This window comes from Triticum dicoccoides, chromosome 2A, assembly GCF_002162155.2.
Source record: "Triticum dicoccoides isolate Atlit2015 ecotype Zavitan chromosome 2A, WEW_v2.0, whole genome shotgun sequence".
NCBI classification, from domain to species: domain Eukaryota; kingdom Viridiplantae; phylum Streptophyta; class Magnoliopsida; order Poales; family Poaceae; genus Triticum; species Triticum dicoccoides.
Window position 1 is genome coordinate 66,318,808 of NC_041382.1, and position 16,882 is coordinate 66,335,689.

The 16,882-nt window shown below is 47.8% G+C and overlaps 1 pseudogene; it reads left to right on the forward strand.

The window, feature by feature from the left end:
• Positions 1–15,324, forward strand: part of LOC119357609 — a 33,995-nt pseudogene extending 18,671 nt beyond the window's left edge.
• Positions 15,325–16,882: the final 1,558 nt, after the last annotated feature.

Sequence of the window (16,882 nt, forward strand, 5' to 3'; positions counted from 1 at the left end):
GCATGGGCAAGGGCCCTACGGGCACCTTCAATGCAGACGGAGCGCTTGATGTCTTCAAGCCTCGGACAGGCCTCCACCAGCCGCCGCACCAGCCTGAAATAGCTCCCAGGCAGAGCCTCTCCAGGCCACAGCCGAACTATGAGGCCCTTCATGGCCTGTTCGGCCGCCTTGTGGAGCTCGACCAGTTGCTTCAGCTGGTCGCTCAGGGGCACGGGGTGTCCGGCCTCAGCGTACTGAGACCAGAACACCTTCTCCGTCGAGCTTCCCTCCTCGGCCCGATAGAATGCGGCGGCATCGGACACACTCCGGGGGAGATCTGCGAACGCTCCTGGAGAGCTCCGGATTCGGGTAAGCATCAAGTAAGTCACGTTTATGTGTTTACTCTGCATAAAGAATGCCTCACCCGCCACTATCTTCTTCACCTCATCCAACTCCTGGAGGGTCTTCTGGGACTCGGCCTTGGCAGATTTGGCACTTTCAATAGCCACCGCAAGCTCGGATGCTTGCGTCTTCGAGTCACCCTCCAAACTCTCATGTTTTTCCATGAGAGCCTGGAGCTCTTGCCGCACGTTGCCAACCTCGGCCTCATACTTCTCCCGCTCGGTGCACTCCAAGGCCGAATTCTTCTCGGCCTCGTCCAGCGCTTGCTTAAGGGTCGCCACCTTAGACGTGGCCCCTACAATAGCCACGATAATCCTGTCATTTTTCGCAATTGCACCTTTTTTATATATATACTTTTAACAAGGTATTTCTTACCTTCATTGTCCTCGAGCTGCTTCTTGGCATGCTCGAGCTCTTGCTCGGACCTTTCGAGGTCCTGCTTTAGCATGTCCACTTCCGCAGTCAGCGCGGCGGACGCAAGCAGGGTAGCCTGCACATGCATATTGACTCATTTTTGTTAGACTCCTGCGAATTCTATTTGATCCTCTATTCGGCTTTTCTTCCCGAACGCCAAACAGAGCATTAGGGGCTACTGTCTATGCGGTACTATTATTTATGCATTCTTTACTTACCTCAAAGCCTGTTAAAAGGCTTGTACAAGCTTCCGTCAGTCCGCTCTTGGCAGACTGAACCTTCTGGATCACCGCACTCATAATAGTGTGGTGCCCCTCGTCGATGGAGGCACCTTGGAGCGCCTCCAACATATTGTCCGGCGCCTCCAGTTGGACGGAGGTCATCGGCACGGCGGGCTTGCTCCTCTTGGAAGGAGGTCCCCCGCCGGACTCTGGAACCTTTGAAGATTCCGGAGCGGTGTCCGGCCTAGGGCCGGACTTGGAGCCCTGGGGTTTCATCCCCTTTACTCCTGGAGTCCGGGAAGTCGCGTTGCGGCGCCTCCGAGACCACCTCCTCCCTGCTGGGAACCTGTTGGGACAACACCTCGGTGTCGTCCGTAGAGCGGGGGGAGGAAGCCGTTGGAAGCGAGTTCACCTCTGACGAGTCCAATGAGCCGCTCGACGACGCGTCGAGCCGGTCTTTGGGTGGGATGCATAAGCATATTCGACATAAGGGAAAGCTATGCAATAAACGAATACTATGAATTACTCCGGTATCCGGATACTTACGATTTTGCCAGGGGCTTGGCCCTGGGCTGCCACTCATCTCCGCCGTCGTCGGTGTTGGCGGAGTAGTCCGGAGGAAGGGTTTTCCCCTTCTTGGACCCTCCGGCCGCCTCAGAGAGGGCGGCCTTCCTTTTCTTCCCTTCCTCCGCTGGAGGGGGAGGGGTCTCTTCTTCCTCCTCCTCGTCTTCATGGGAGGAGTGCGCCTCGGATTCGTCAGATGGTGAATCCGACACCACTGGGCGTCGGGCACTCTTTCGAGTCCCCGTGGCCTTCTTCTTGGCCCTCTTCTTCGGCACCACATAGGGTGCCGGAACTAGTAGCTTCGCCAGGTGAGCGTCCGCTGGGCCTTCGGTCAAAGGAGCCGGACAGTTGATCTGTCCGGACGTCACCTGCCAATCCTGTCAGAGGAAAAGGGAGCTTAGATCCCGCATAGAATCAAACTATGTAAAACTGATACCCTGTAAAAGGAAAAACAACTTACCACGAGCGCGTGACGCTGCACGCTAAATCCGCGATCCTCGGTAGCGGATGTAGGAGCCTCTACACCCTTAAAAAGCATCCCCCAGGCATCTTCATACGTCGTGTCGAAGATCCTGTTTAGAGTTTGATGCTACGCCGGGTCGAACTCCCATAGATTGAGGCCCGTCGTTGACACAAGAGGATCAGGCGGATGAGCATAACCTGGACTACGTTGACAAGTTTGAGCTTCTTGTTCACCAGGGTTTGGACGCATGTTTAGAGTCCCGTCAGCTCTCCTTTTTTACCCCACGACAGGCCAGTCTCCTTCTAGGAGGTGAGCCGTGTAGGGGGTCCGGACCGAAACTCGGGGGCTGCGACCCATTCGGGGTCGCACGGCTCGGTGATGTAAAACCACCCCGATTGCCACCCCTTCAGGGTCTCCACAAAGGAGCCCTCGAGCCACAGGCATTGGCCATCTTGCCAACCATGGCACTGCCGCACTCCGCCTGGCTGCCGTGCACCACCTTCGGCTTGACGTTGAAAGTCTTAAGCCATAGGCCGAAATGGGGGCGGATGCGGAGGAACGCCTCACACACGACGATGAACGCCGAGATGTTGAGGACGAAGTTCGGGGCCAGATCATGGAAATCCAGGCCGTAGTAGAACATGAGCCCCCGGACAAATGGATGCAGAGGGAAGCCCAGTCCGCGGAGGAAATGGGGGAGGAATACCACCCTCTCATGGGGCCTAGGAGTGGGGATGAGCTGCCCCTTTTCGGGAAGCCGGTGCGCGATATTGCTAGCCAGATATTCGGCCTTCCTCAGCTTTTTGATGTGTCCCTCCATGACGGAGGAGACCATCCACTTGCCTCCCGCTCCGGACATGACTAGAGAAGGTTGAGGTGGTAGTGCGGACTTGGGCGCTGGAGCTCGAGTGTGCAAGAATGGATAGGCAAAGGAGGAAGAAGGCGTGGGTGAAAAGGTGGATCCTTATCCCCTTATATGGGTGGACGCAACAACATGTCCCCACTAGCCTGGTAAAACTCGCTTATCTCCAAGCGCCATAATCAATGGCGCGGTTGGGTTACCCACACCCGTATTCATGAGAATCCCGGAATAAAGGGACACGATCTCTGCTTTAACAAGACGTGCCAAGGAGACCGCCTCGCGTAAGGCACTAAGATGGGACAGTAAAACGGTTCGAATAAAAGCTTGGCCGTGGTGTGATGTCACACTACAGAATACGTCAGCAGATTAGATTTGTGTAAATATTATTCTCTCTTTGGCAATATGTGGAAACTTATTTTGTAGAGCCGGACACTATCTTTGTGTTCAAAATCTTCTATGAAGTACTTGGAGGAGGAACCCGCCTTGCAATGCCGAAGACAATTTGCGCGCCGGACTCGTCGTCATTGAAGCCTAGTTCAGGGGCTACTGAGGGAGTCCTGGATTAGGGGGTGTTCGGATAGCCGAATTATACCTTCAGCCGGACTCCTGGACTATGAATATACAAGATTTAAGACTCTGTTGCGTGTCCGGAAAGGACTTTCCTTGGCGTGGAAGGCAAGTTTGTCGATACAGATGTTCAGATCTCCTACCATTGTAACCGACTCTATGTAACCCTAACCCTATCCGGTGTCTATATAAACTGGGGGGTTTTAGTCCGTTGGACAACATACACATCAACAATCATACCATAGGCTAGCTTCTAGGGTTTAGCCTCTCTGATCTCGTGGTAGATCTACTCTTGTACTACCCATATCATCAATATTAATCAAGCAGGACGTAGGGTTTTACCTCCATCGAGAGGGCCTGAACCTGGGTAAAACTTCGTATCCCTTGCCTCCTGTTACCATCCGGCCTAGACGCACAGTTCGGGACCGCCTACCCTAGATCCGCCGGTTTTGACACCGACAATTACCGTACCACTCTGGTGCGGATCTTACTCTGGTTGATCTACGAGGTTCTGTAGTAACTTGATCTGAAGTTTCATGATCATTATCATTAGCTTCCTCACTAATTGGTGTAGGTGTCATAGAAACCGGTTTCTGTGATGTACTACTTTCCAATAAGGGAGCAGGTACAATTACCTCATCAGGTTCTACTTTCCTCCCACTCGCTTCTTTCAAGAGAAACTCCTTCTCTAGAAAAGATCCATTCTTAGCAATGAATGTCTTGCCTTCGGATCCGTGATAGAAGGTGTACCCAACAGTCTCCTTTGGGTATCCTATGAAGACACATTTCTCCGATTTGGGTTCGAGCTTATCAGGTTGAAGCTTTTTCACATAAGCATCGCAGCCCTAAACTTTCAGAAACGACAACTTTGGTTTCTTGCCAAACCACAGTTCATAAGGCATCGTCTCAACGGATTTCAATGGTGCCCTATTTAATGTGAATGCATCCGTCTCTAAAGTATAACCCCAAAACGATAGGGGTAAATCAGTAAGAGACATCATAGATCGCACCATATCTAGTAAAGTACGATTACGACGTTCGGACCACCATTATGATGTGGTGTTTCGGGTGGCGTGAGTTGCGAAACTATTCCGCATTGTTTCAAATGTAGACAAAACTCGTAACTCAAATATTCTCCTCCACGATCAGATCGTAGAAACTTTATTTTCTTGTTATGATGATTTTCAACTTCACTCTGAAATTCTTTGAACTTTTTAAATATTTCAGACTTATGCTTCATTAAGTAGATATACCCATATATGTTTAAATCATCTGTGAAGGTGAGAAAATAACGATATCCGCCACGAGCCTCAACATTCATCGGACCACATACATCTGTATGTATGATTTCCAACAAATCTGTTGCTCTCTCCATAGTACCAGAGAACGGTGTTTTAGTCATCTTGCCCATGAGGCACGGTTCGCAAGTACCAAGTGATTCATAATCAAGTGATTCCAAAAGTCCATCAGTATGGAGTTTCTTCATGCGCTTTACACCGATATGACCTAAACGGTAGTGCCACAAATAAGTTGCACTATCATTATCAACTCTGCATCTTTTGGCTTCAACATTATGAATATGTATATCACTACTATCGAGATTCATCAAAAATAGACCACTCTTCAAGGGTGCATGACCATAAAAGATATTACTCATATAAATAGAACAACCATTATTCTCTGATTTAAATGAATAACCGTCTCACATCAAACAAGATCCAGATATAATGTCCATGCTCAACGCTGGCACCAAATAACAATTATTTAGGTCTAATACTAATCCCGAAGGTAGATGTAGAGGTAGCGTGCCGACTGCGATCACATCGACTTTGGAACCATTTCCCACGCGCATCATCACCTCGTCCTTCGCCAGTGTTCGCTTAATCCGTAGTCCCTGTTTCGAGTTGCAAATATTAGCAACAGAACCAGTATCAAATACCCAGGTGCTACTGCGAGCTCTAGTAAGGTAGACATCAATAACATGTATATCACATATACCTTTGTTCACCTTGCCATCCTTCTTATCCGCCAAATACTTGGGGCAGTTCCGCTTCTAGTGTCCAGTCTGCTTGCAGTAGAAGCACTCATTTTCAGGCTTAGGTCCATACTTGGGTTTCTTCTCCTAAGCAGCAACTTGCTTGTTGTTCTTCTTGAAGTTCCCCTTTTTCTTCCCTTTGCTCTTTTTCTTGAAACTGGCGGTCTTGTTGACCATCAACACTTGATGCTCCTTCTTGATTTCTACCTCCGCAGCCTTTAACATTGCGAAGAGCTCGGGAATCGTCTTATCCATCCCTTGCATGTTATAGTTCATCACGAAGCTCTTGTAGCTTGGTGGCAGTGATTGAAGAACTCTATCAATGACACTATCAACAGGAAGATTTACTCCCAGTTGAGTCAAGTGCTTATGATACCCAGACATTTTGAGTATATGTTCACTAACAGAACTATTCTCCTCCATCTTGCAGCTATAAAACTTATTGGAGACTTCATATCTCTCAATCTGAGCATTTGCTTGAAATATTAACTTCAACTCCTGGAACATCTCATATGCTCCATGACGTTCAAAACATCGTTGAAGTCCCGATTCTAAGCCGTAAAGCATGGCACACTAAACTATTGAGTAGTCATCAGCTTTGCTCAGCCAGACGTTCATAACATCTGGTGTTGCTCCAGCAGCAGGCCTGGCACCCAGCGGTGCTTCCAGGACGTAATTCTTCTGTGCAGCAATGAGGATAATACTCAAGTTACGGACCCAGTCCGTGTAATTGCTACCATCATCTTTCAACTTTGCTTTCTCAAGGAACGCATTAAAATTCAACGAAACAACAGCACGGGCCATCTATCTACAATCAAACATAGACAAGCAAGATACTATCAAGTACTAAGTTCATGATAAATTTAAGTTCAATTAATCATATTACTTAAGAACTCCCACTTAGAAAGACATCCCTCTAATCTTCTAAGTGATCACGTGATCCAAATCAACTAAACCATAAGCGATCATCACGTGAAATGGAGTAGCTTTCAATGGTGAACATCAATATGTTGATCATATCTACTATATGATTCACGCTCGACCTTTCGGTCTCAGTGTTCCAAGGCCATATCTGCATATGATAGGCTCGTCAAGTTTAACCTGAGTATTCTGCGTGTGCAAAACTGGCTTGCACCCATTGTAGATGGACGTAGAGCTTATCACACCCGATCATCACGTGGTGTCTGGGCAGGACGAACTTTGGCAATGGTGCATACTCAGGGAGAACACTTTTATCTTGAAATTTAGTGAGAGATCATCTTATAATGCTACTGTCAATCAAAGCAAGATAAGATGCATAAAAGATAAACATCACATGCAATCAATATAAGTGATATGATATGGCCATCATCATCTTGTACTTGTGATCTCCATCTCCGAAGTACCGTCATGATCACCATCATCACCGGCGCGACACCTTGATCTCCATCGTAGCATCATTGTCGTCTTGCCAATCTTATGCTTCCATGACTATCGCTACCGCTTAGTGATAAAGTAGAGCATTACAGCACGATTGCATTGCATACAATAAAGCGACAACCATATGGCTCCTGCCAGTTGCCGATAACTCGGTTACAAAACATGATCATCTCATACAATAAAATTTAGCATCATGTCTTGACCATATCACATCAAAAAATGCCCTGCAAAAACAAGTTAGACGTCCTCTACTTTGTTGTTGCAAGTTGTACGTGGCTGCTACGGGCTCAGCAAGAACCGTTCTTACCTACGCATCAAAACCACAACGATAGTTTGTCAAGTTGGTGCTGTTTTAACTTTCGCAAGGACCGGGCATAGCCACACTCGATTAAACTAAAGTTGGAGAAACTGACACCTACCAGCCACCTGTGTGCAAAGCACGTCGGTAGAAACAGTCTCGCGTAAGCGTACGCATAATGTCGGTCCGGGCCGCTTCATCCAACAATACCGCCGAACCAAAGTATGACATGCTGGTAAGCAGTATGACTTATATCGCCCACAACTCACTTGTGTTCTACTCGTGCATATAACATCAGCGCATAAAACCTGGCTCTGATACCACTTTGGGGAACGTAGTAATTTCAAAATTTTCCTACGCACACACAAGATCATGGTGACGCATAGCAACAAGAGGGGAGAGTGTTGTCTATGTACCCTCTTAGACCGGCAACGGAAGCATTGATACAATGTAGAGGAAGTAGTCGTACGTTTTCCCGATCCGACCGATCCAAGTACCGAACGTACGACACCTCCGAGTTCTGCACACGTTCAACTCGGTGACGTCCCTCGAGCTCCGATCCAACCGAGTGTTGAGGGAGAGTTTCGTCAGCACGACAGCGTGATGACGGTGATGATGTTCTACCGACGCAGAGCTTCGCCTAAGCACCGCTACGATATGACCAAGGTGGAATATGGTGGAAGGGGGCACCGCACACGGCTAAGGAACGATCATGAAGATCAACTTGTGTGTCATGGGGTGCCCCCTGCCCCCGTATATAAAGGAGTGAGGGGGAGGTGCGGCCGGCCCCTAGGGGTGCGCCTGGAGGAGTCCTACTCCCACCGGGAGTAGGACTCCCCCCTCTTGCCTTGTTGGAGAAGGAAAGGGGAAGGGGGAAAGAGGAAAGGGTGGCGCCGCCCCCCCCCCCCTTTCCTTGTCCTATTCGGACTAGGGGGGAGGGTGTGTGCAGCCTGCCCTGGCCGGCCCTCCTGTTTTCCCTGAGGGCCCATGTAGGCCCATTAACCCCCGGGGGGGTTCCGGTAACCCCCCAGTACTCCAGTAAAATCCTGATTTCACCCGGAATGATTCCGATATCCAAATATAGGCTTCCAATATATCAATCTTTATGTCTCGACCATTTCGAGACTCCTCATCACGTCTGTGATCACATCCGGGACTCCGAACAACCTTCGGTACATCAAAACACAAAAACCCTAATTACGATTGTCACTGAACTTTAAGTGTGCGGACCCTACGGGTTCGAGAACTATGTAGACATGACCGAGACACATCTCCGGTCAATAACCAATAGCGGAACCTGGATGCTCATATTGGCTCCTACATATTCTACGAAGATCTTTATCGGTCAGACCGCATAACAACATACGTTGTTCCCTTTGTCATCGGTATGTTACTTGCCCGAGATCCGATCGTCGGTATCTCAATACCTAGTTCAATCTCGTTACTGGCAAGTCTCTTTACTCGTTCCATAATACATCATCCCGCAACTAACTTATTAGTTGCAATGCTTGCAAGGCTTGAGTGATGTATATTACCGAGAGGGCCCTGAGATACCTCTCCGACAATCGGAGTGACAAATCCTAATCTCGAAATACGCCAACCCAACAAGTACCTTCGGAGACACCTGTAGAGCACCTTTATAATCACCCAGTTACGTTGTGACGTTTGGTAGCACACAAAGTGTTCCTCCGGTAAACGGGAGTTGCATAATCTCATAGTCATAGGAACATGTATAAGTTATGAAGAAAGCAATAGCAACAAACTAAACGATCAAGTGCTAAGCTAACGGAATGGGTCAAGTTAATCACATCATTCTCCTAATGATGTGATCCCGTTAATCAAATGACAACTCATGTCTATGGTTAGGAAACATAACCATCTTTGATCAACGAGCCAGTCAAGTAGAGGCATACTAGTGACACTCTGTTTGTCTATGTATTCACACATGTATTATGTTTCCGGTTAATACAATTCTAGCATGAATAATAAACATTTATCATGATATAAGGAAATAAATAATAACTTTATTATTGCCTCTAGGGCATATTTCCTTCACTATCGGTATCGTTCTCCCTCATGGGGGCATCGTTTTGGAGCGAGTGCTGGTTGGAGGGTACAAGAGGAGGAGCGGTGTTTCATCTGCTCCATTGATGACGGCGGATCTCGGTGGCATGGCGCAGTGGAGACTCGGCGCCTGATGAGCGGAGATGGACTCGCGCAGGGGGTGACGCTGCCTGGCGTCACGGTGGCGTCGGCGGCAGTTGGACCGGCCAAGGTTGATGCAGCAGTACAACTCTGAAGATGAATTCGTGGCAGGTGGCTGCGGCGGCCTCATACCCGGCAGGGGTCCTGGTTGAGAAGCACGCCGGACTGGTGGATGCCCATACCCGGCAGGCGTCCTGGGTGGGACCTCAAGTCTTTAGATGTTTAGATTTGGCTGCGTGGTCTGTTTGGTATTAGGCCCAGACTTTCAGCGCCCCTACATCAACTGGATAGGGATAGCGACAATTGTTGCTTAGTTTGGTGGCTTTAGACTTATTGCTGTATGACTCTGTACGGTCTTGTGTCAATAATTAATAAAGTGGCCATATGCATCGTCCAGATGCAGAGGCCGGGGGTCGTCCTCCTTTTCTAAAAAAATTCAAATACATAGATATGCCTAAATAGTAAATACTCTAACATCCCCCGAGAGTTGTAATGGTAGCGTCGCGGATGATTAGACTAGAGAAACCGACGAGCTGACACCCCCCATAGTCGTAGTGGGAGTGCCGTGGACGGTGTCACATCACAGACATGTTGACTGTAGAGGAAGCCGCCGAGTTGCTCAAGCGAGGTGATAGCACTTTGTGCCGAAGTCGAGGAAGCCGAGAGCATGGTGGCGGAGCCATGGTCGAGGTAGTCGTGCGAGGGGTCGCCGTGGTCGATGTCATGGTCGGGTGCCAGTGTCGAGGTACTTGCACATTAAGCCGCAGGCGCATAGTGCGCGAAAAGAGTGACAAAGGCATGTCGAGGCTGTCGTTGGGGATGAAGGCATCGTGTTGGGGACGAAAGCACATACCGATGTTGGCAGTACCGGCCATGCAAGGCAGGGACCATCATGACATGTGCAAGTGCACGGAGAGGATTACAAATCATATATGCTACCAATACAGAGATATGCATAGATACTCTAACACAATTTACCCGATCATGTTAAAATTAAAATATGTCCTTTCGATAACATGCTCATGAGTCATGTCAAGTCGTAAAGTAATGCAAGTTTGCAATGACTGAGTTACTCTTCTAATTACTGGTGCAGTACGCAATGATCCTTCCTTTGGCGTTAATACACATGATGGCCATTGTCTTCGCCAACATGAGTTTGGGCAAGGTGGCGGTCTCCTTCACGCACACCATTAAGGCAGGGAACACCGTTCCACTCTCTGTCTTGTTGCTCAGGCAGGTATTTGATTTTAGGTTTTCTTGTGTTATCTGTCCCGGTAATAAAATGTGCAGAAAGAGATGAATATGTTGTTCTTAATTGTTCTGTTCTTGCAGACACCTTCTCTACTTGTATTAGGTTCTCTCGCGTCAGTTGTTGGAGGAGTTGTACTGGCATCTATGACTAAAATTTCTTTCAACTGGTTAGTTGCAATGCTTGCCATCTCTTAAATTCCAGTGTCAAAAGATTAGGGAAACATTGGCTCTCTTCACATCTTGCAAGCTATATTAGAATGTATATATCACACTGTCCATTAGTTCAGTCAATCTTATTCACTGCCACTCTGGAAAGAAACAAATAGTGGTTCACATTATTGGCAATCGGGTTAGTCTTATACGCATGTACGTATCACTCAAAACATTCTAAAATGGGAAGTGAGGTGTGAATTTTGTGTTGGGGAACATAGCATGCAATTTCAAAAAAATTCCTACGCTCACGCAAAATCTATCTAGAAGATGCATAGCAACCTTGAGGAGGAGAGTGTGCCCACGTACCCTCGTAGACCGAAAGCAAAAGTGTTTGTTAACATGGTTGATGTAGTCGAACTTCTTCTCGTTCCGACCGATCAAGCACCAAACGTACGGCACCTCCGAGTTCTGCACATGTTCAGCTCGATGACGTCCCTCGAACTCTTGTTCCAGCAAAGTGTTGAGGGAGAGTTCTATCAGCAGGACGGCGTGGTGACAGTGATGGTGAAGTGATCCGCACAGTGCTTCGCTTAAGCACTACGTGAATATGACTGAATGTGTAAACTATGAAGGGGGCACTGCACACGGCTACGAACAATTGATGTGTGTTGTAGCCCCCCCCCCTTATATAAAGGAGAGAGGGGAGGAGCTGGCCCTAGGCGCGCCCAAGTAGGAGGAATCCTACTTGGGCTCCTAGTAGGATTCGCCCCCCCCCCTTTCCTTTTTATCGGAGGGGGGGGAGGGGAAAGGAGAGAGAGAGGGAGAAGGAGGGGGCGCCGCCCCTCTCCTAGTCCTATTCGGCCTCCTTCCCTGTGGGGGGGGGGGCACGCCACCCCTTTGTGGGCTAGTGTGCCTCCCTCCTATGGCCCATATGGGCCATATCTTCCCCCGGGGGGTTCCGGTAAACCCTCCGGTACTCCGATATGTATCCGATACATTCCGGAACACTTCCAGTGTCCGAATACTATCATCCAATATATCAATCTTTATATCTCGATCATTTCGAGACTCCTCGTCATGTCCTTGATCTCCTCCGGGACTCCGGACAACATTCGGTCACCAAATCACATAACTCATATAATATAAATCGTCATCAAACGTTAAGCGTGCAGACTCTACGGGTTCAAGAACTATGTAGACATGACCGAGACTCTTCTCCGGTAAATAACCAATAGAGGAACCTGGATGCTCATATTGGTTCTCACATATTCTACGAAGATCTTTATCGGTCAAACTGTAATGACAACATACGTTTATTCCCTTTGTCATCGGTATGTTACTTGCCCGAGATTCCATCGTCGGTATCACCATACCTAGTTCAATCTCGTTACTGGCAAGTCTATTTACTCGTTCTGTAATGCATCATCCCGTAACTAACTCATTAGTCACATTGCTTGCAAGGCTTATCATGATGTCCATTGCCGAGAGGGCCCAGAGATACCTCTCCGATACTCGGAGTGACAAATCCTAATCTCAATCTATGCCAACCGAACAAACATCTTCGGAGATACCTGTAGAGCATCTTTATAATCACCCAGTTATGTTGTGACGTTTGATAGCACACAAGGTATTCCTCCTGTATCCGGGAGCTGCATAATCTCATTGTCAAAGGAATATGTATAAGTCATGAAGAAAGCAATAGCAATAAAACTTAACAATCATTATGCTAAACTAACGGATGGGTCTTGTCCATCACATCATTCTCCTAATGATGTGATTCCATTAATCAAATGACAACACATGTCTATGGTTAGGAAATTTAACCATCTTTGCTCAACGAGCTAGTCTTGTAGAGGCTTACTAGGGACACGGTGTTTTGTCTATGTATCCACACATGTATCAAGTTTCTGGTTTAATACAATTCTAGCATGAATAATAAACATTTATCATGATATAAGGAAATATAAATAACAACTTTATTATTGCGTCTAGGGCATATTTATGTCACTTTGGATAGACTCTTGTTAGGTTGCAACTTAAAACTGCAGTTAGTTTAGCTAAATTAATGCAGGAATTTTTATTCTATTTTGCAATCCAAAACCTTGGTTGTACTTCAGGCTTTGGCAACTTGGTTATTTCTCGTGGTCTTAAGAAGGGCCATCTGCTATCATGTATACTAATTGTGTAAGTACGTTGAGGAAACAGGATAGGATTTAATTGTGTAAGTACGTTGAGGAAACAGGATAGGATTTTGCAGTGCCAGGGATTCCAATGACCAATCGCGAAGTGCTTTCAGCAAGAAAACTCTTGCTGATAAAGAGGTGACTTGCTACTTTATTTTGTTCTATTGGATATTCACATCGTAGAAGCATGATAAATATCATGAAGCACATTCTCCTTACACATAATTTTTCCTTACAGGAAAAATTGGACGATATAAATCTCTTTTCAATTATGACTATCATGTCATTTTTGTGTTTGGCCCCATTAACGCTATATATAGAGGGCATAAAGTTTAGCCCGCTGTTCCTACGAAGCACTGTGAGTATTGCCAGCTTGCAAAAGTAGATATCGATTGTTTTGGCACTTTTTTGGCTAATAAAGATCAAACATTGTGCCTTACTATAGGGGTTAAATCTTCAAGAACTATGCCTGAAAGCGGCCATTGCGGCCACTTGTTTCCATTTTTACCAACAGGTATGTCAATCTTCATGAAGAATCGGTTAAGACCACATAGTGCATAATTATGCATAATAGTACTCCCTCTGTAAACTAATATAAGAGCATTTAGATTACTAAAGTAGTGATCTAAATGCTCTTATATTAGTCTACGGAGGGAGTAGTTCATAACACCCGCATCATTGTTCATAATTAAAGTAGATAGCACTTGCTTCAAACTAAACTGAAGATAAAATGGGTCGGAGTCAGGATTTATCAACGCTGGCTTGTCGGATCAGGACATCTCAGCGTGTGGGTGCCCCGCCATGACACCGGCGCATTGCCGGAGTCATCGGAGTCGGCGGTGGCAACCTCCCCGAAGATTACATCGTGCTCGCGATCCACCTCAGCCAAGTACCAGCGGTTGGCCTCGGCCTCGTGTTCGTTGACGATGGACTGCAAGAATGCTTGTTTGACCTCCATCGTCTCGGCGTCGGAGGCGAGTAAACGGCCGCCTCCGTGTCGGGCGTTCTACTCCTCCACCTCTCGGTGCTCCTCGTCGTCAAGCAACGCACACTCATACTCCCGCTCTGCCACCTCCCATGAGAATAGGATGTGGTCGCCGGCGCCACCCTCGTATCGGCTTCATCCGTCGCTTGCCCATCCTCCTCCTCCGCCTCGCCCCCCCTCCCGCTCTTCGTCGGCCTCCTTCTCCTCTTCCTCGAATTCCATCGACATGGATGCGGTGAGCTGCGCCGCCTCCCACTCATCGTCGGAGTCATCTCCGACAATGACGAGTCAATGGGGATAACGTCCCCTATGGTGACACCCCACCTCTTGGCCCACGACCGGCGGCACGCCATGTTGATTTGAGTGGCAGCGGACAAATTTATTAGGGGGAGGGGGTAAATTTGGCGGCTTGTCACCGATTGAGTCATTTTTCCGGTCAGATGAGAGCACAAAGGAGTTTTGAGAAGTGATGTTGCTCTCTCAAGTTTGAGCCAAATAGAATCTTTCGAGATTTTACTCTTCAATTTTTTGAGTTATAGGTTTGAGGCTTTGATTAGGTGTGTTTAACTCCACCAAAGATACCAATTTTAGGAATTAAGAAATCAGTTTTGCTAAAGCACATCTAGATGTGTCATAAGTATTGCACATCTAAGTCTTATGTCATTGATCTTACATTGAGATTCGTATGGATATTTTCTTTTTCTTTTTTCTCTTTCTCTTTATGCTTAATTCATTCACTTAGATGTGCAATAACTAGAGCATATCTAGATGTGCCCTAGACACACCCGAGTTCGATTAGAGATGCTCTTGGTAGCTATAGAGGCTGTATATCACCATGATCAACCAGTTTCTATGCTCAGTGATGTTGGATGAGTGGTCGTGCATAGTAAGTTTCATGACCTGAAATTCAACTCTTACCACTTTTCTGTTTTTTCTTGTTTAATATTTACCATCAATTCTATTTACTTTTTTCTTTACTTACCTGTAGTAAAGTTTCTACTTTGTTTTTGTGGCAGGTTTCATATAGTTTATTGGCCAGAATATTACCTATAACCCGTTCTGTTGCGGACTTCTTCAAATGAGTTGTCATCATATCATATGTTCTCTTCTTCAGAACTCCAATTTCACCTATAAAGGTCCTTGGTAACTTTATCACCAACCGATCCTACTTTTATATTCTAGTAGTTCACTCTCCTGTTTATTTGTGTCTGAAATATATCCTCATTTGCAGGAACTGGTCTACTTCTACTCGGTGTTTTCCTGTACTCTAGAGTCACGAAAGCAAAATCAAAGACAAATGTTACAAAAAATAGTTCATACTAAACGCATTGTCGTGCCCGTCTATTATTTTGTTAGAATGATAGAAATATCCATACAAAATATTGGGGCAAATTTGCATAATGTAACCCATATATTGGTTAGCACTCGAAGAGGAATTTAAACCGATTGAAACAAAGTAGAGCCGTTGTAGAGGGGCACTCTCTTTCTTTATGATTATGAGGGCATATGAAGTACAAAAATCTTTGTGAAAAAAACACAACTTGTATCATCACTGATCTGATTGTATTATCTAGACATTGTGGGAAAACAAAAGATATGTTATATTTTTTTTAGAAAAGGAGGAGGACCCCCGGCCTCTACATCTAGGCGATGCATACGGCCACTTTATCAATTATGCTCACAAGACCTTACAAAATCATACAACAGTAAGACTAAAGCCACCGTCTAAGCAACAACTGTCGCTACTCCTATCCAATTGAGAAGGGGCGCTGATAGTCTGGACCTAATACCAAATAGACATCGCAGCCAAACCTAAACATTTAAGACCTGAGGTCCCAACCAGGACGCCTGCCAGGTATGGGGCACCTACCAGTCCGACACACTCCTCAACCAGGACGCCTGCCGGGTATGAGGCCGCCGCAGCCACCTGCCACCAATCCATCTTCAATGTTGTACTGTTGCACCACTTTGCCCGGCCTCTCTGCCATCGATGCCACCACGACGTCTGATAACGTCACCCTCCTGTGCGAGTCCCTCACCACACATCGGGCGCCAAGCCTCCACTGCGCCACGCCGCCGAGAAACGCCACCATTAATGTGCGGGACGAAACACCGCTCCACCAATTATTCCGTCCACTGATCCCTCGAGCCCGTGTACTCCTCCAAGAATGACGCCACAAGAGGGAAATGACACAATAATGTCGCCGTCATCCGATCTACTGATCTAGGGTCTCCCCCGGAGGTAGCAAATAGTGGCCAGAAACTTCTCAACGGCGATGCCTTCAACAAGGGAACGACACCGAATAGTGACGCCATCGCCGACACAATAGTGCAGGTCTTCACCCAGATCTGTTCCAATGGCCTCCATCAAGCGTCTTGTGCGCGGCTCGTCCACCATCACGGCCGCCGCCACTGCCTGACCGGCCATGGCACCACCACGATACCTACAGCCGGTGCCACCACCAGCCCGCGTGCTGAGCCGCAGCACCACGCCATACCAGATCTGGCGAACGGCACGCCGTCCGAGCCCGAATCTTGCCCCCACCATCCGCGCCAGTCGCGGCCCGCGAGGACCCAGATCGGGCCCACACGGGCGGCCAAGACCGCGACCGCACGCCCACGACGGAGCTCCCATCATGGCGACACCGCGCTGCGCGCCAGCGACCACCGCTGCCACGATCGAGGACGCCGCCTGAAGAAGAGCTTCGGACAGTCACCAGCCGCCTAAGATCTCCCTATCAAAACAGCAGCCGACGAGGAGCACGAGCCCGCCGCCGCCGGCTCCGCGCAGGCTTTGCCTGCCGGAGGCCACCGCGACGGCGAGGGGGTGAATGGGATGGGTGGGGCAAGGAGAGGCTGGGGGGGTTCGCCGCCCGTGTCG